We start from the raw sequence: 16,550 nt of genomic DNA, 5'->3' as shown, positions 1-16,550 counted from the left end.
AGCTGTCAGCATGTAGGGAAGAATGGCAGAGACAAGCATACTCAGTGCTCCTCCCAATGCTCAGCTCACCTAGTTCATGGATTATAGTGAAAAGGACAAAATGGAATTCCAGTTTAAATGAAAAAGAAAATTTTGAAAAGAAGCATAATTCTCAACACTGCTGTTGTGGCCTGGAATTTGCATGGATGAGTCCCTCAGGAAAAACAGTGATTCAACTAAATGGGCTGCTTTCACAACTCTCCCATTCAGAGGGATCCCCAAAGCTTTTCAAGGGCAGCTCAGGAGAATGTCACACAACTGTGGTGAAATACGACAGTTTGATAACCCTGAAGACACATATTTGTTTCTTTACCTCATGCATTGATTCAGAGCTATGCCAGATCATACCAGTGGGACTTGATGAGCTTCAGATCATCCTTTGGCCAACCTCTTAGACTGGTCTCCACCTCCCGACAGACAAGTGGAAATTGGATGCTAGTGTCTGCTCATGAAAGCCCAGTTAATGCAAAAGATAAGATCAGATGCAGGACTTTACCTCAGCCTTCCCCAGCACGAACTCTCTGCACCCTAAATGGCAACTTACAGATTTGCAGAAAGTGGTTCCCATAATGCCTCTGCTGAATACATTCTGCTCTCCCACTTTGTTAGATGGGTGATGGGATGGGTTCAGAATGAGTGTGCAAGCAGCAACATTGGCACAATCCTCAGCCCTGTAAGGTGAGCAGGCAGACCTGAGGTTAACTGCCTTCTAGGGGAGGTATTTTAGGACATATTGAGAACTCTAATTTCTGCCAAGTAACTCTGATGAGCGGAATTGAGGGGAAAGAAATAATCAGATTATGAATGTGCAGAGGGCATCCAACACAGATGTAAGCAATTTACAACGTTTCAACCTTCAGCAGAAGAACTACAAGCACGGAAAAGAGCACTCCACCTTCAAATCTCACCTGTGACATCAGAGTGAGCTATCTCCAGTGCCTGAAGAAAAAGAACAAGAGGGCACTTGATTTGAGCTATCCAGAGCTTAGTGAGGGAACCAAAGGGAGACAAAAAGCATCTAAGACTGTCATAAATCCCAGAACTGCAGTACTTGTGAGCAAAACAATGTCATTCTCCCCTTGAAACTTCCGTAGCCAGATGAGAAAGACCACGAGCTAGGAGTGATACAGAACACACTTCCTGGGAATAACTCCCATGTACTTGAGTGTACATGCACTTTAAGGAAAGAATGAATTTTCAATGAAGAAACAACCATGAAAACCTGAAAGAGGAAGGAGAAAGCATTGCCTAACTTTTCACATTTTTCAGGCTGAAATAAACTCTGACTTTTATCTTCTCCAAATGCAATGGGATTTCTGTTCTGCTGAAGTTTGTGTTACCTGGAATGCAACTCAGTGGAGTATTGGGTGTGGGTACAAAGTTCAGGTTTTGAGGAAGCCAGTGACTAAAACCAAGTTATGGCAGGGGTCCTAGGTCTCCGTTTGAATGTGTGGAAAGAGACCAAGGGCTACCATGACAAGGACACAACACACACACACCACATAGAAACTCAGCACCCTCTGTTTTTAATGGGATGCTGCAGGTTTCTTTTCACAGAAAAATTATACTGCATCATTGTTTGCGAGCTGCACCTTAGGCCTGGACAGGTTTGTTGCAACAAATTTCTGTAACAATGAAAATTTAAAAATACATTTAGTTTCTGCTGCAAAACAAAAGTAACTGTCAGTTCACGCAATTGTAGAAACTTGCCACTTTCACCTCAGCTCAGCCCTAAAACACAAAAAGATATAAAAACTAAAATATAATTTCAAAGTCAAAATGTTTGGGGTTTTTTCACATTTTACCATTTCTGCATCCTGTGAATGCCAGCGGTGAAAAATGTTACTTTGCTTATGTAATGGAAAAAAATCCTGCCTAACACATCAAGCCAGAGCTGTTAATATCTTGTCACAAAGCAACACAGTGAAATTGCTTTGCTGTCATCTCCATCGCCCTGTGCCCAGACTGGGAGCTGCTAAAAGCTCCTCCTCATTTGGAAGGTGAGTTCAGTGCAGCTGCCCAGCTCAGGAGTTCACGGCAGGACCTGGCCCCTGGGAGTTGTTCTCTTTCAGCATCCGGCCTTAAAAAAATTCTTTTACTGTTAGAGGGGGCCAGACCATGGGGAGAAGAAAAGGATGACAAGGAGGACTGCTCAGCTCCTTTAAGAGCTGAAGTTCAGAGCTCTGTTTTCAATACTACAGAGCAACATTTGGTACACTGATGGCAAACCTAAGTACTTTTCCCACCTTTCTTTCTCGAAAGGCAAGTAAATTTTATTTCAGTATTCTTTCAAACCTTCTGCAGAAACAAAGTAAATTTACTTGGAGGAACTTGCCTGCTTAGGAGAGTAAATGGGAGATTTTTCCACTGATTTAAGCAGGTTTCATCCTGAGCCCAAGAGAAAACAGCTGTCAGCCTGGTCCAGGGACCAAAAGCTGGAGGGCAGGTTGTGTCCACTTAGCCCATCAGTCACCTCTGAGCATCTCTTTCCAGTCCATGTCTCTTTCCTGTAAATGCACCATGGTCTTCATGACAAAAGGTAAACAGTTATTTCTGGTTAACACCCTTCTGAGCTGATCTGCCTGTTTCCAGACTCATGCTTCAGCTTCCAGCTCCAATACTATGACGCAAGCCAGTCTAAACCTTATCCTACCTTTATTAAGAGAAGCCTCCTCTCTGCTTATGTTTCTTCTTTCCCAACAGCAGCTACATTTTTCTTTGTGAAACACCCATCCTTGACAAGAACTTCAGAAATAATATCCCCTGGCACACTGTCAGACAATAACCTCAGAAACAATATCCCCTGGCACACTGTCAGAGCTGCTATTAGGGAGGAGCAGTGGGGGAAACAATAGAAGAGGCACCTGCCAAAATTATCCTCCCATAACATATTATCTGAGGAAGTGACAGCTTTCCATCTCATCCCTCTACCCCCTAACAGAAAAAAAAAAAAAAATCATCTACAAAGAGGAAGTTAAACTTCCCTACACAGCAAGGATTAAAATGACTCCTGATCAAGCAGGAGTCCTACTGGGACTGCATTACACTTGTTACTTACTGAGGGGCTGACTGCTGTGCTCCAGCAATGCAGTGTCCACCTGGGCTCCTGAGCTTTTTTAGACACCTCTGAGCTACTGGCAGTTTCTGTACAAGCAGGGGAGAGGAGAAGCAGTAGTGTGTCAGGGTCCATACTTCATCACTTCCCTAAACGATCTGCTCAAGTGAGAAGGTTATTTGCTGCTCATCCACCCCATTACACTGCGTTCATACCTTTCTGTCTGGTTAACTGCTTTCCAAATACAGGAACAAATGCTGTTAACAACATCATTAACATCAGAGAGATGGCTGCCCAAAGTAAACTACATTTATATTAAGAATGCTGCTTATTATCCTTCTCCTGACAATTGGTATAACTAATCCCGGTGTTTCCAATAAAAGCCATCATTTTTACATAATCAAAATATTTTGCAAGCAAAAGCATTAAAAATATAAAGAAAAACCATTGAGACAATCTATATAATATTTTTTTCTAAACAGGTCTGTATCAAAATAAAAAACTGGTGTAATGGTGACATTAGAAACATGAAGTTTCTTGGGTCCCTTAAGGACAGTGAAACACTTCTGTTTAGACCAAAGAAAATGAAAAAAAATATTGGAGAACTTTTTAACCCTTTGCACATTTTTTTTCCCCCTGTTCTGATCCACCCCTAGAAAATTCTAATTTATTTTCTTGCTTTGTTCAGCACCACATTTCTATACTGAAATGGACAGTTTGATCTTTAAACAGTTTGAATGAGTGTCGATCTGTCTGCAGAGTCTGTTTCCAAACTGTACCTTGGCAAAGTCTGAGATTCTGCATCTGCCAGAGACCTTTCCCAATAGGCAACTTGGGTACAGTGATCTCTTTTGAAGAAAAGCAAATTTACCAAATGGATAATACACAAGCTGCATCACTTAACCTCAGGATGAGAAAATGGTCTCTGTCTTCTTCCATTTCCTCATACAGACCAAAATGACTGATCCAATCTGTAGTTGGGCAGGTTGCCCTTCTTCTTCCCAGCAATGAAGCAAGTACAACTTCCTTACCATGCTGAGACATCCTTTGCATATATATGTGAAGTCAAATCTCACAAAATTGCATTGCATTCATAGAGAATGGATCCCTACTTTAGATTTTAGAATCAGCTTTGTCTTTGGAGCACCTGGAGGTGAAGCTGTTATCACTGTTAATATCATCCCTGCTACATAAATAAATAATAATAGAAGCAAGAAGCAAGCAGCAAAATTAAACCTGTAAATTACAAGTCTAAGCTAAAAGTCGGCAGCTAATTCCTGCTTCTGTTCAGCCTCCTGCACTTTATCTTAAAGGCAATCCTACATAAAGACAGTATTTTAAACTAAATCACAACAAGGATAAATATTTCCCTAGTACCTTGACTACATTAACCTTAGCCAACAGACTGAAACTGCTCTTCTGCTGCCAACACTAATCATAGATTTCAGCTGTTCTGCATAAATCTCATGGAGACCTTCATGCTTTACATTAAATTAGTGGGATTAACAATGCAGTGAATGTGTTTATATCTGGCAGTGTTGGGAACTCTGGGAACCTTCCCTCTGTTTAGCTTCATCAAAGTACATTTAAATAGCTGGTGCTGTACACTCAGTATCTCTCTGGTTGTAATTTGCCAGACAGATCCAGCAAGATGACACCAGAGAGGTGTTAGCTATTCCATGCAACAGTGACCTTAGATGAATACTGTGCTTCATTATCTTACATTATTTCGCTGTTATAAAGTTTCATAGCATTTGCATTTGGATCAGTAAAGTAATATCCTGTGAAAGAAGGAAAATAGGTAGGCTTGATTTTCTCCAGGGTTCTATAAAGCACTAAAATGCAGGTGCCTACACACGTATTTCTTGTTATACTCTCTTCCCCCCTGCCCTAGAGCAAGTTTCATAGGGAAGAAAAGACAGGTTATAGTAGAAGGCAACTCCCACCTCAGGGGAACAGAGGGTTCAACACCCTGGACAGATCCTTCTCTTAGGGAAGTCTGCCCCCTTCCTGGAGCCTGGGTTAAGGACATCACCAGGAAAATTCCCAGTCTGGTATGGCCCTCAGACAATTACCCATTACTGCTCCTCCATGTGGGTGGCAAGGAAGCCACAATCCCACCCCTCAGAGCAGGGAAACTGGCTCCAGTTTCCATGTACATCAGCCATGGTCTTGGCCCAGTGAATTACATAGACTTGTCTCTACCACAGGAGGGCTATATTTAATTGACATATTTTCCTCCTACAAAACCGTTCCTGTAATGCTTGCAGCATCCTAGAGTCTTGTCATTGCACTTTCACATTGAGGTCCATCACTGAACCACATTAAATTAATCCTGAGGACACTAAAGCAACTTAAAGAAACCACATCTCTTCCTCCTGCAATAAAGTAAGATGAGCTTTTGCAGCATCTTGGCAGGCAAATGTGCAATGTCTTCCAAATGCATGTCTACCCATTAAGTTTCGACCACACATTTCATTATGCCAACCACACCAAACAATCCTCAGCAGGAGGCTCTGAAGATCATGATGTTCTCTAAACTATAGCACAAAAAATAAAAATTAACTTTCTGTTAGTGATCCAAGGAGGAGGCCTGAAATTGTGACTCTGAAATGTAATTTTTTCTGGCATACAAATAACACCTGTTACTGTTGTTATAGTGGGACATATGGAGTTGTGATCAACTTGGCAGGCCCAAGATCACATCAGACCATCAATAAAAACTGTTCTACTACTTTTATTTGAGAAATTAGAAGATTATGGGAATTTCTCAGTGAGTTTGAAATTTCAATGCTTGTAAAAAACAGATTTTGAAGTGACCATTACCCCCATGAAATGGTACAGAAGAGAAGGAAGGTGGAAATAATTTCTTAAACAAGAGGAGTTTCTATGCAATGTTTCTGTAAATGTGCAAACTGGGAATCACACTGATATGAAGGTCCCTAGGACCTTCAATAGCAGTTTCAGTCTTGTCCTTTCCCCAAGGAGGATCATCCAAGAGAACCTGTTTCTCTCTAACAGCACTCTCTAACAGCAAGGTATGTGATGCTGCTTTTTGTAAGCTGCCCTTTTTCCTTTCACTTCCATACAGTTTTTCCTTAAATCATAGCTAGGCAAACACTTAAAACTAGAAATCTTAGAAGCCTCTCCAATGGTATCAATATTTCCCATTTAAGTATGGCAAAAGTGGTGGGAGTTAGGGGTGGGGGGGAAGTATGGGAAAAGAGGAGGGAGTTGAGGAGAGAGGAAATCAATAGCTCCTTAACAAGCCCTTCTCCTGAGGTGTGAAATCTAGCACAGAGGGCTCTTTTATTCTTTTTATCTCCTGATCATAGGTGAAAGAAAGGATCTATGAATAGGATCTATGAAAGAGCTCGTCTTTAGAACAAGAAATAAGAACACCTAACATCTTTTGCAAATATTAAGATGAAGGCATTGTGTTTAAGGTGTTTTTCTTTTTATCCTGAAAGCACTACGAGTAGCTACACCTCGAAAAGTAACAAAGAAGGGAAGAAAGAAGCAAGTGTTTTTAGACAATGCAACCCACAGAGAGGAAAATTAACCTATTACAACATTTCCTTTCAAACCCTTTGCACACAGTGAGGCCTGAATAATAAGCTGGGTTAGGATGTACGTTCACAGTTCAGTCTTCAAAGATGAGCTTGTTCTCTGGCAAACAGAAGAGAACTGTGAAAATATACAAATTTAACTTCTAGTAAAGAAAGACACTGATATACCCTCAAGTGCTTCTGCATCAATGCTACAGTCTCATGCACGTTTGAACTCACCAAGTTTCTGCAGTACAGCATTAATGAACACCTGAACCAGTACCCATGTGGAGAACACATAGCTTTGACAGCAGTTTCTTAAAACACCACTAAATCAACACATTATTAATAAAGGAAAATGCAGCAATTCTACAGGCTCCCTGATCACTTATTTTATGGTATCCTTGGAGAGCGTCAGATTAGCATTTTCAAAGAGCCCAGTTTCTCCCCATACTGGTGGCCATGTGATTTCCTGAGGAATGAATTGTGCTGAAGTCCATTGATTACTCTTGACTACAGGAGAGAAATGGACAAAACACACTCATTTTTACCAGTAAAGCACAGCCTCAGGAAATTTAGGCCGAGCCTGTCAATACAGGTGTCTATGGCTGTGTCAAAGGCACATGTGCCAACTCTGGAAGTGTAACTAACCTGGGTTATGAAAACACATCCCAGCAGATAGAGGAGTGGAAAGCAGTCACATCAAGGAGGCAGTAAAGGGTACAGAGCTTGTAAGGATGCAGTGGGAAACACTGCTAAAAAGAGAGGTACTATGTTTAAAAGAAAGGTTAGAAGCCAATAGGGACAATGTTACTACTGACCACTCTAACATCCATATGGATTGAAATTTTTCCACATTATTATGTTAGGTCTGGGTTGCCAAAAACATGACCACGTGATGTTATTTCACTCAGTGGTAGATAAGATAAGGCATTAAGAAAAGATTCAAGACTAGAGAGAACAGAGAAAAGCCTTTGTCACCTCTGACTAAGGAGGTGACATTTAAAACTCCAAATTTTAGAAAACAGAAATGCAAAATTGCTGAAGTTGGCAGGCAAGGTACCCAAGACACAGACACAATGTGTTCTTTAAACTTAACTAGCACTCAGGATGAAAACACTGCTATTGAGGAGCTTCTCTATAACACTGTCGACACAAAATTGTAATTCAACACACAAATGCAGAACTACACACAAACCTAAAGTATTACTCTAAAGCAGAGATGAACTTCAAGAAAAAAAAAAACATAAAACCTAGGATCTGCTAGTTAGAAATTAAAAGTAACAACAGGACAAATTATTTTGAGAACCATAAAAGTATTTTAAAGCCACCATATTAGAGATTTAAAATAAATCAAAACCACTTAGGCTGAAAACAAATTTCTTTAAAGGGAAAGAAGTAAAAACCATCTGGTAAAATCAGAAGCTGAGAAGCTATTTGAAGTAGGAAGCCTTTCCTCTAAAGAGGTCACAATTAAAGGATAAAAATGGAAATTAGGATCAGCTCCATAAGTATAGAACCAGCATAAAACTGAACTTTGAAATTTCTAAATAATTTTATAAATGCATAAGAACCAGTAATAAATACCTTTCTGAACATGTGATAAGAAAAAAATGATAAAAATGCTGCAAGATAGCCTTGAAAAAGACAAGGTCATCTCTGAGATGGTGAATTAATTCTTTTCATGAAAGCAGAGTACTGGATACAGCTTAGGGTAATTCCAACTCTAGGCTCTTTTTCAGTTATGGGTGAGAAAACTATTTTAAATTGAAGTACCTAATTAGCAAATAAAATAAACAGAAAAAATCCACTAAGATCAGTTATATTTTTCCACAATTTTGAAATTCAGTATAAAATTGCTCAACTATTGGCTGTGATGGCTATCCATTCAAGGAAATGTACTTCATTAGCAGAGAAACAGAAGGTGGCAAATGCAGGAGTATGTTTTAAGAGGCTTTAAGACAGACCGTGGTACCCACTTACAAATAAATCCATAAATTAGGAGAAATTATTTTAAAAATCAGAATAAACAAACAAGCAGATCATTATATAATGACTAAAAGACATCTTGTTTTTTAAGAGGAAATACAGACCTTACAAATTTATTATTACCCTTCAAATGAATCAGTTTATGGATTGATAATGATGCTATAATTGATACCCTGCACTTGCATCAACTTTTGTTGAAAACACTGAAAGAAGAAAACCAAACAAACCAAGCTCATATATGACAAAATAAAATGTGCATTTTTGGGGTTCTATTCTGATCTGTGCTATTTCTGGCTTCCTAAATGTCATATCAAAGAGAACACATAGTACAGAGAACTAGCACAACTCAGTGATAACACTGAAGTTGTTGGCTTGTGAAAATAAGGCTGACTGAAAAGCTGCACAAGGATCTGATTGATATGGAATGACCAGGCAGTAAAATGGAAAATAAAGAGGATCAGAAAATGTAAAGCACCACACCACACAGACAAAATCATCCTCACCACACAACCCATGTGAAATAGCTTGGAAACCTGCCACTGTCATTCAGGAATCCTGAAGCCTTGTAAACTGCTGGATGCAAACATCAGCTCTGGACTCAAAAATGGACAAAAGCCCAAAGAGGCTTTTAGGAATTGCAAGAAAAAGAAGAGAACCAGCCATCCAGAAAGCACTGAAATTGCTTTATATATTAACAGTTATGTAACCCCAACTTAAAAACTGTGATGGTTTGTCTCTCCATTTGACAAATATATAGTTGAATTGGAAAAAAAATTATAGTAAACAGAAATAAAGTAGGCCAATGATATAAAATATTTTGGAATGTTGAAAGATTAAACAGACTGGGATTTTTTAGCCTGAAAAAAAATTATGTCTGAAGTAGAATACAACACAGAGCTATAAAATCATGAATAACAGACATAGCAGGAGATTGGGGAATTATTATTCATGTTTACTAGAACATGAAAGCCAAACACCCAACATAATTTTCAGAAAACCTGTGGACCCAGTAGGTTTTGTTTTACTAGGGATTTCTAGATGTGTTTTCTTGTCAGATTTCAAGGTCTGTCTATATGAATTGTCAAATCTATTGCTAAATTTTACTGATCTCTTCATCAAGCCTCTAAAGAAAAAACAAAACCTCAGAAACCACAAAACTAATAAAACATATAAGCTGTTAGATAAAGGGGTATATTGAGATTCATAATTATTCAGTGTCTCAAAGCATATGCTGACAGAAGAGTTGAAAAACATCTATTTCTTTTCCCCCAGTGAAACATATTAAGGAAATTTTTTATTTGAAGCTGGTGACATTTCGTAGGAAACTGTGAATAAATGGAAAAAAAAAACCTGCAAAAACCCAACTAATTTTATTTGTGAACTATTTATTCATTGGCTTATTTTCCAATAACTATACTGAACAGGAGAACTCTGAAAAATGATAAAAATCTAACTTAATTTCAAAGTTTCTCTTTGAAAAATGTCACCAAAAATGATCCTTTTCCTTGAACAAAAAAACCCAGTACTGACACAAGTAGTTTTTCAAAGAGAAAGTTTATCCTTAATTTGACTGGTCAGAACCAGGGATTGCAACTGCAAAGTTACCTGGAAATCAAACACAGATCTGGTATTGTGGTCCAACAGTTTCCTTCCCCTCCCTCCTAGCCACCCAGCCTTACAAACTCTATCTCACTGAGGAAGATTCAGTATCTGAATACACATCCACACTACTGAAAAAAATACTGTTAGTGCTCATTTTAATAACATCCTAACTTCTCAGAATGTATTTATTACTTTAAATGGACATTTCTGCCTCAAATTCATCCAGAATTAAAGAATTGAAGATTATTACTTGAGCATTTCCAGGCAGCTCTTACCAAAAAAAAATCTTTATCTCTGGGCTGGACATATCCTGCAGGTGTCTCTGCTGGAGGTAAAGGCAGGGGGGATTCCCCAAAAAGCTGTCAGCAACCTCAGGAAACCAATTTGTCCAGGTGGCCCAGTTTCCAGCAGCATTTCAGACCTTTATGCCAGCCAATGTCCACAGAGTCAATTGTGAACATCTCAGCACCCCCATCTCTGGAGTACTTTAATTATGCAAGCACCCAGACAATTCTTCCTGCAATTCCCACCCCATGTTCTTTTGCTGGGGCAAACCAAAACACTGCCCATCAGAGAGAACAGAAAGGGAGGGGGGGTGTGTGGAGTGGGAGGATGCACAAAGATTCATCCATCATCGCCATCACATTTTAACTAAACTGATGCTACAAAAGCAGCACCTTTCTTTAATACATCTAATTTTATGCCATTGTTCTGACATGGCTTAGAAAAGTTCAGCTGCACCCCAGCAAGGACAATCACTTATTCATCCTCAGAGCCCCCAAGATGCAGAGCTTTATCTCAGCCATCAAGAAGCACCTCTCTTGGCAGCTCTTGGGAATTTTCTTCTCAAAGCAAATCCAAAGGTCCTCAATCCAAACGCTATTTCCAGTTCCAAACCCAAACAGATGGAGAGGGACACACTGGGGAACACTCCAGCTTCCAGGCCTTACAGGTTCACTACCAGCCTCCTCTACCCAGGGGAGAGCAGCTGGCAGAAGTCAGGAGGGCCAGGACACACTCCTAACGTTCATGGGAGCTCCCATTATCTATAAGGAAAATAGAACTGAACATTTGAAGGAGATGAACTCTTCTTTCTTTCATTTTGTACCATAGAGGTAGATAGAAAAGACATGGTCTATTCCTAAGGTCACCCTAAGCAGTAATTTTCATCACAGATGGGTGAAAAATCACCAATTCTGCCCCTCCTTACCATAGCGACCCAAGGCACAATCAGATCACCCCAAATACAAACTGCTTCAAGCCCCTTCATGTGCTGCACAGAACAAGTTCCATGTCTGGTGCTTAGGGCAATGTGTGAGTTGATCTGTGCCCCACTCTAGACAAAGGAAATAATGACACAGGGCCAGGAAAACCTACCTGTGAGCTTTGACAATAAAGAAAATTAAATTGGACTTGAAAGATTTTGGAGCCTCTGGCTAACAAATGTTACAAGCTAACTTAACTTGTGCTGATGATCCCATTAATTATGTATTATTTATGAACTAATTTCTCTTTCAGTGAGCTTGATTAAGCCATTCCCAGCCTGAACTACTATAGAACTGAGAGATTGCTGTCCCCAAGACAAACAGAAAAGGCTTTGCCAGCTGACTTGGAGCTCTCTTTAAAGGAGAGACAGAACCATTTGATAGCTTTGCTCTGTCATGATTTATTTGAGGCTAAATCATAGCCTCAAATCAAGGCTCCACCAGGAACTTCACAAACCATCTTTATTTATCTCTTGCACAACCAACCATTCCTAACTGGATTGAAGGGGGGGTTGAGCAATCAATCTTGTTAATTGCCTTCAATCAATTAAAACAGACTTCTGTTATTTCAAGCAGGAATGCTTGGTTTTGTTTGTTTTTGTTTTTCTTTTAGCTCAGAAGTAAAATGTTTTATTTATGTAAAACACCCTAAAAAACTCAATCTTCTGTTGAATAAATCCTGCATTTGTAAACAGAAAAATAAAATTTATGCCCATATAATGCAACAGGATTGAGAGGTGAATGAATTGAAGAAAAAGACAAGGCAATGAGAATGTTTGAAACTGGGACTCAGTCTTTTAACTCATATGATTTCATGTGTCTAGATGTGGCTTTTTATGACCCTATCTTCATTTCTGCAGTTTTGGCTAACACACACTCATCCTGCAGATGTGTAAGCCAAGGCTTCTCCATGATGACCCAAGAAACTGGAAAAGGCTGCAACATGACCTGTGTTTATTTGTTATGCTGATGCTACAGTGGCTCTCAAATAGCCACTTGGACTCCTGCAAAAGACTAACTGCAACATAAACAAATCCAGATGGCTTTGTTTTGACATATGTAAAATCTTGAATCTGCCATCGGACTGATGTGAGAAATCTCTAGCTTTCCACCATCCAATTAAATAAAAACAGCCTATTTTTACTGCTCAGGCAGATGAGCACACAGCTCTCACCAGGGTAATATCCAGGGCATTTTAAACTCTCTCCAAAGATCTGGAAATTCCAAATGCACACATTTTTGTATCCTCATTCTGGGAATGCACAAAAGCCCTAGTGTTGAAAGACCCATAGCAATTAGGTTAATTGACATTACATCCTATTGCTCCTTCCTTCTAATCTGGCAGAAAAATCATCTGGCCCCAGAAGGAGTTAATAATACAACATTACAAAGTGCTTGGTGTCTGTAATAATATATTTCCTCAATGCATCATGGGAAGAATGTGCTTAATTGAATTATGTAAGTGGAAGGGTTCTGTGGTGTTTTCTTTTGATTTTTAGCCTTCCAAGTTTTTTTCTGTGTTTTCTTGAGCTTTTTGTTTTAAATATTAAATGCAGAAAATATACTAAAACAGGTAAAAATAGAAATAGGTAAACAATAATGTGACTGTATCTTGTTTCTTAATTTCATTACTAACTGCCCCACTATGAACTCATCAGAACATAATTAATGTCAACTTGGAAATATGAGGTTTTTTTCTCCCTTTTATGGGGGAGAGTGGGCATGTGTGGGAAGCGGTGTACAGCTGTCATCAAAGCTCCTCAATTCCTAGCTGTGAAAACCTTACCTAACCTACACTGAGGAGTTGAAAACCTTTGCTAAGGACTAAAAGCCTGCCCTACTGACTACCTGCAATGCTAGTTTAAGTCACTGAAAATTCTGCCCATCAGTCTCCCTCTGATGACTGACTCTAGCATTACCCAGGGCTAGAAAAGGCCTTTCAGATGTGCCTGAAGCAAGCACTGCCAAGGCTTTTGATGCATCTACTGCACCACGGACTTGTCTCAGTCATGGCAACCCAACATTCTCCACCAGCCCTGCACAGAGGCTCTGCCAGTCCTTGGCTTTCTGCCTGTTTGCCACGGGAGGATTTTGCAACCATCTTCAATTGAAATCTTGGATTTGCAAGGCAAGATGGGTTGAGAAGGTGTGAAGGACATTGTTCAGCAACAAACAGTGGCTAACACACTGCTGGGAATGCACAAAGCCAGCTCACTTCTCAAGGTTTATGCTGATCTGGACAAACAGATCTGATCTCACAAACCCACACTACAGCTGATCTCACAAACCCACACTACAGCTGCTGAAATAAGTTCCATCTCTGAGAACATGACTAAGGAATGTCACTAGAATGGGTTTCAGCAATACATTCCTTCATCACTGAAGTTCTGTTCATTTCACTGGGACATACTTTAATCTACACTTGAATTTTGGTTTCATGGAATGATAGAATGGTTTGGGTTGGAATGGGTTGTCCATTACAAAGATTATCTAGTTCCAACCCCACAGCCATGGGCAGGAACAGCTTCCACCAAACAACACTACTCAGAGCCCCATCCAGCCTGGTCTTGGTTTGGCATTGCTGCAAACAGAAGACAATGCATATTGCTGTAATCACAACTCCTGTGTGTATATGCAGAATGAAAACTGGTGTCACTTGCATCTAAAGCCTTGTGCATTCCACTTTGTGATTCAGAATTGTATTTCTTCAGTCACAATCATTATGTTTTGGGTGGATGTGGTTGTTAAAGTAATATGCAATTTAAGAAATGATACTGTAGCAAAGCAGTTTCCTACTAAAACAATTCACACTGCAGATAACAAAGATGTTCTTGCAGTCTATTTTTAGAAAAGAAGCAATACTGCTGAAACTGCCTTTAGTGGTGAAAAGTTGTATTAAAAGGCACTCAGGTAGGTTGAGGGGATGGACAGCAAACATTATTAAAAAATGGGACAGCTTAAATTCTTCAATGGGCAGAAATGCAAACATATAGTATGAGTTTTTCCACAACTCTTTCACCCTCCATTGTCCCTTGAAATAGTGTACAAGAAAATGTATCTAATTTTTTGCAGTAATATGACACCTTACACTGAACAGCACCTAAAATTCTTTCAGGCTGCAGCCTGGCACCAAAATTATCAAGATAGCAGTGTGCTCATTCCACCTATCCCACAAACTTCCTGCTTCCTGGTATCTATGATTTTACAATTTCTTGTGCTTCAGTGCTCGTGTATCTTACAGTTACTCTGTTTTGTCCTTAACAACTTGCCAATTCTGCATAATACTCAGCAATGAATATGAAAATATGAATTAGATTTACCATTATTAGAGACAGTCAGGAAATCATATTTCCTCTCAGAAATGATCTCCACTAACAGCCCAGCCTGTTCTGTACACATCCTGAGGTGCCCAGAGAAATTATATTCCTTCTATGCCATTGAACTGCTTCTCATTCTGACACTACAATCACTCAGCTCCAGCTCATCCCGGGCTGCACAGCAGGAGGGCTAATTCAGCATTCCTGTGTAGTGCACTTCCAAATGAACGCCACAAAGTGACAGCTTAGCTGCTGCATCCCCAGCCAATTTCAATTCACTGTGATCCCACTAAGGTGAGGAAAAGCACATGAACCCCCAGTGTTGACTGAACTGAAAAAACCTTGTCTTTCTCACAAAAGCATCGTGTTGTTCTCCTATCAAATAACATCATTTTCTCTTTTTTCTTAAAGAAAAAAAATCCAGCATGATTTTCAGTGACACTGAGAAAAAGCATTTTATAATAGATTCTGTTAACTTTGGCATTTGCCAGTTAACATGCATTATACAGCCAAACAGAAGTATTTCAGAATTAGCCATTACAGGTTAAACACTAGGAAGTTCACCAGGCTCTAGTTTAACATACATGGGCTGCTCTCAGGGTGGCCCAGTCTCTCTGGTGATATCTGAAGTGCATCTATCTAGCTCACTGTTTAAGTGGATATCTTGGCCTTGTCTCAAGATGCTACACTGACTGCTGACCCATCTTTCCCCTGGTTCTACATCCTACTCCCATGCCAAGAGAAATTAACGGCATAAACCATGAGGAATTTCTAACATTCTCCAGATCCAACTCCCTGGACTGAACAATAACAGGACACCAGGACTCACAAAGGCATTTATTTTTTTTGCCACTTAATCCAGACAGTCCCTGGGTCCTGACTTCTCATCTGTCAAACAGGGGTAAATAACACTTTGTCAGTCTTTTTCACCTACTTACAGCTTCTCTTCAGGACAAATCATCTCACTTGATGGATGTTCCTGGTGCATGGCAGCACACAGCTCTGATCTTAGCAAAGAACTTGTTCTACACTTTTTAAAAAATCCTATAAAGTAATAGCAGTGTAGAAACATATTATCTTTTTCTCTTGCTAGAGAACCATTATCCAGAGTCCACCAAGCTATTACCACTAACTGCAGGTGTCAAGAAACCTGACATCACTTAAAAGAGCTAAAAACTAAAAGGAAGTTCTATAATTCAATTTACAAATGGTTTTCAAGGTATACAGAAACTGCAATGGCCAAACAGTTGACAACAAAAATGGATAGAGGAGTCATGAAGTTACTAAACTTGTAGAATATAAGCAGCCTGTGAAAGAAAATTAATGGATTTTGATAAAGGAAAGAGAAGAATGCAGGCAGAAAGAAAGAGAGAAAGAGAGAGAGAAAGAAAGGAAGATCAAAAGACCTCTAAGAACCCTCTTGGATGCTGCATAATATTTTTATGGAGGCCATTTTAGGGGGAGTCTCTCACCTATAAACTAAATAAATACACAGTGATAGATCCCAGTATCTCATCACATTTACAGTTAGGAAAATTAAACAAACAAATTCAGAGTCCAGCATCTCACCCAAAAGGTACAGAATCTTCACATGCTTGAAAAGAGAGACTTCAGCAATTTTCCATCGGGTTAAATAAAAGAAATATACTGGTTTCAAAGAATTTTTACATGTTTAAACCTGGAGTAACTTTTACCTCTTTGACATCCTGCCTCCCTAGCTAGACATTAAAATTAC

The 16,550-nt window shown here is 39.5% G+C and overlaps 1 protein-coding gene across 1 annotated transcript in view; it reads right to left on the bottom strand.

Moving 5' to 3' along the window:
- Positions 1-16,550, bottom strand: part of CNTNAP5 (contactin associated protein family member 5) — a 264,255-nt gene that overhangs the window by 146,283 nt on the left and 101,422 nt on the right. The gene's annotated exons all lie outside the window — the stretch shown is intronic.

The sequence above is a fragment of the Haemorhous mexicanus genome, chromosome 8 (genome assembly GCF_027477595.1).
Source record: "Haemorhous mexicanus isolate bHaeMex1 chromosome 8, bHaeMex1.pri, whole genome shotgun sequence".
Taxonomy (NCBI): Eukaryota; Metazoa; Chordata; class Aves; order Passeriformes; family Fringillidae; genus Haemorhous; species Haemorhous mexicanus.
Note: the sequence above shows the minus strand (reverse complement) of the source record. Positions and strands in the feature narration are given on the sequence as shown.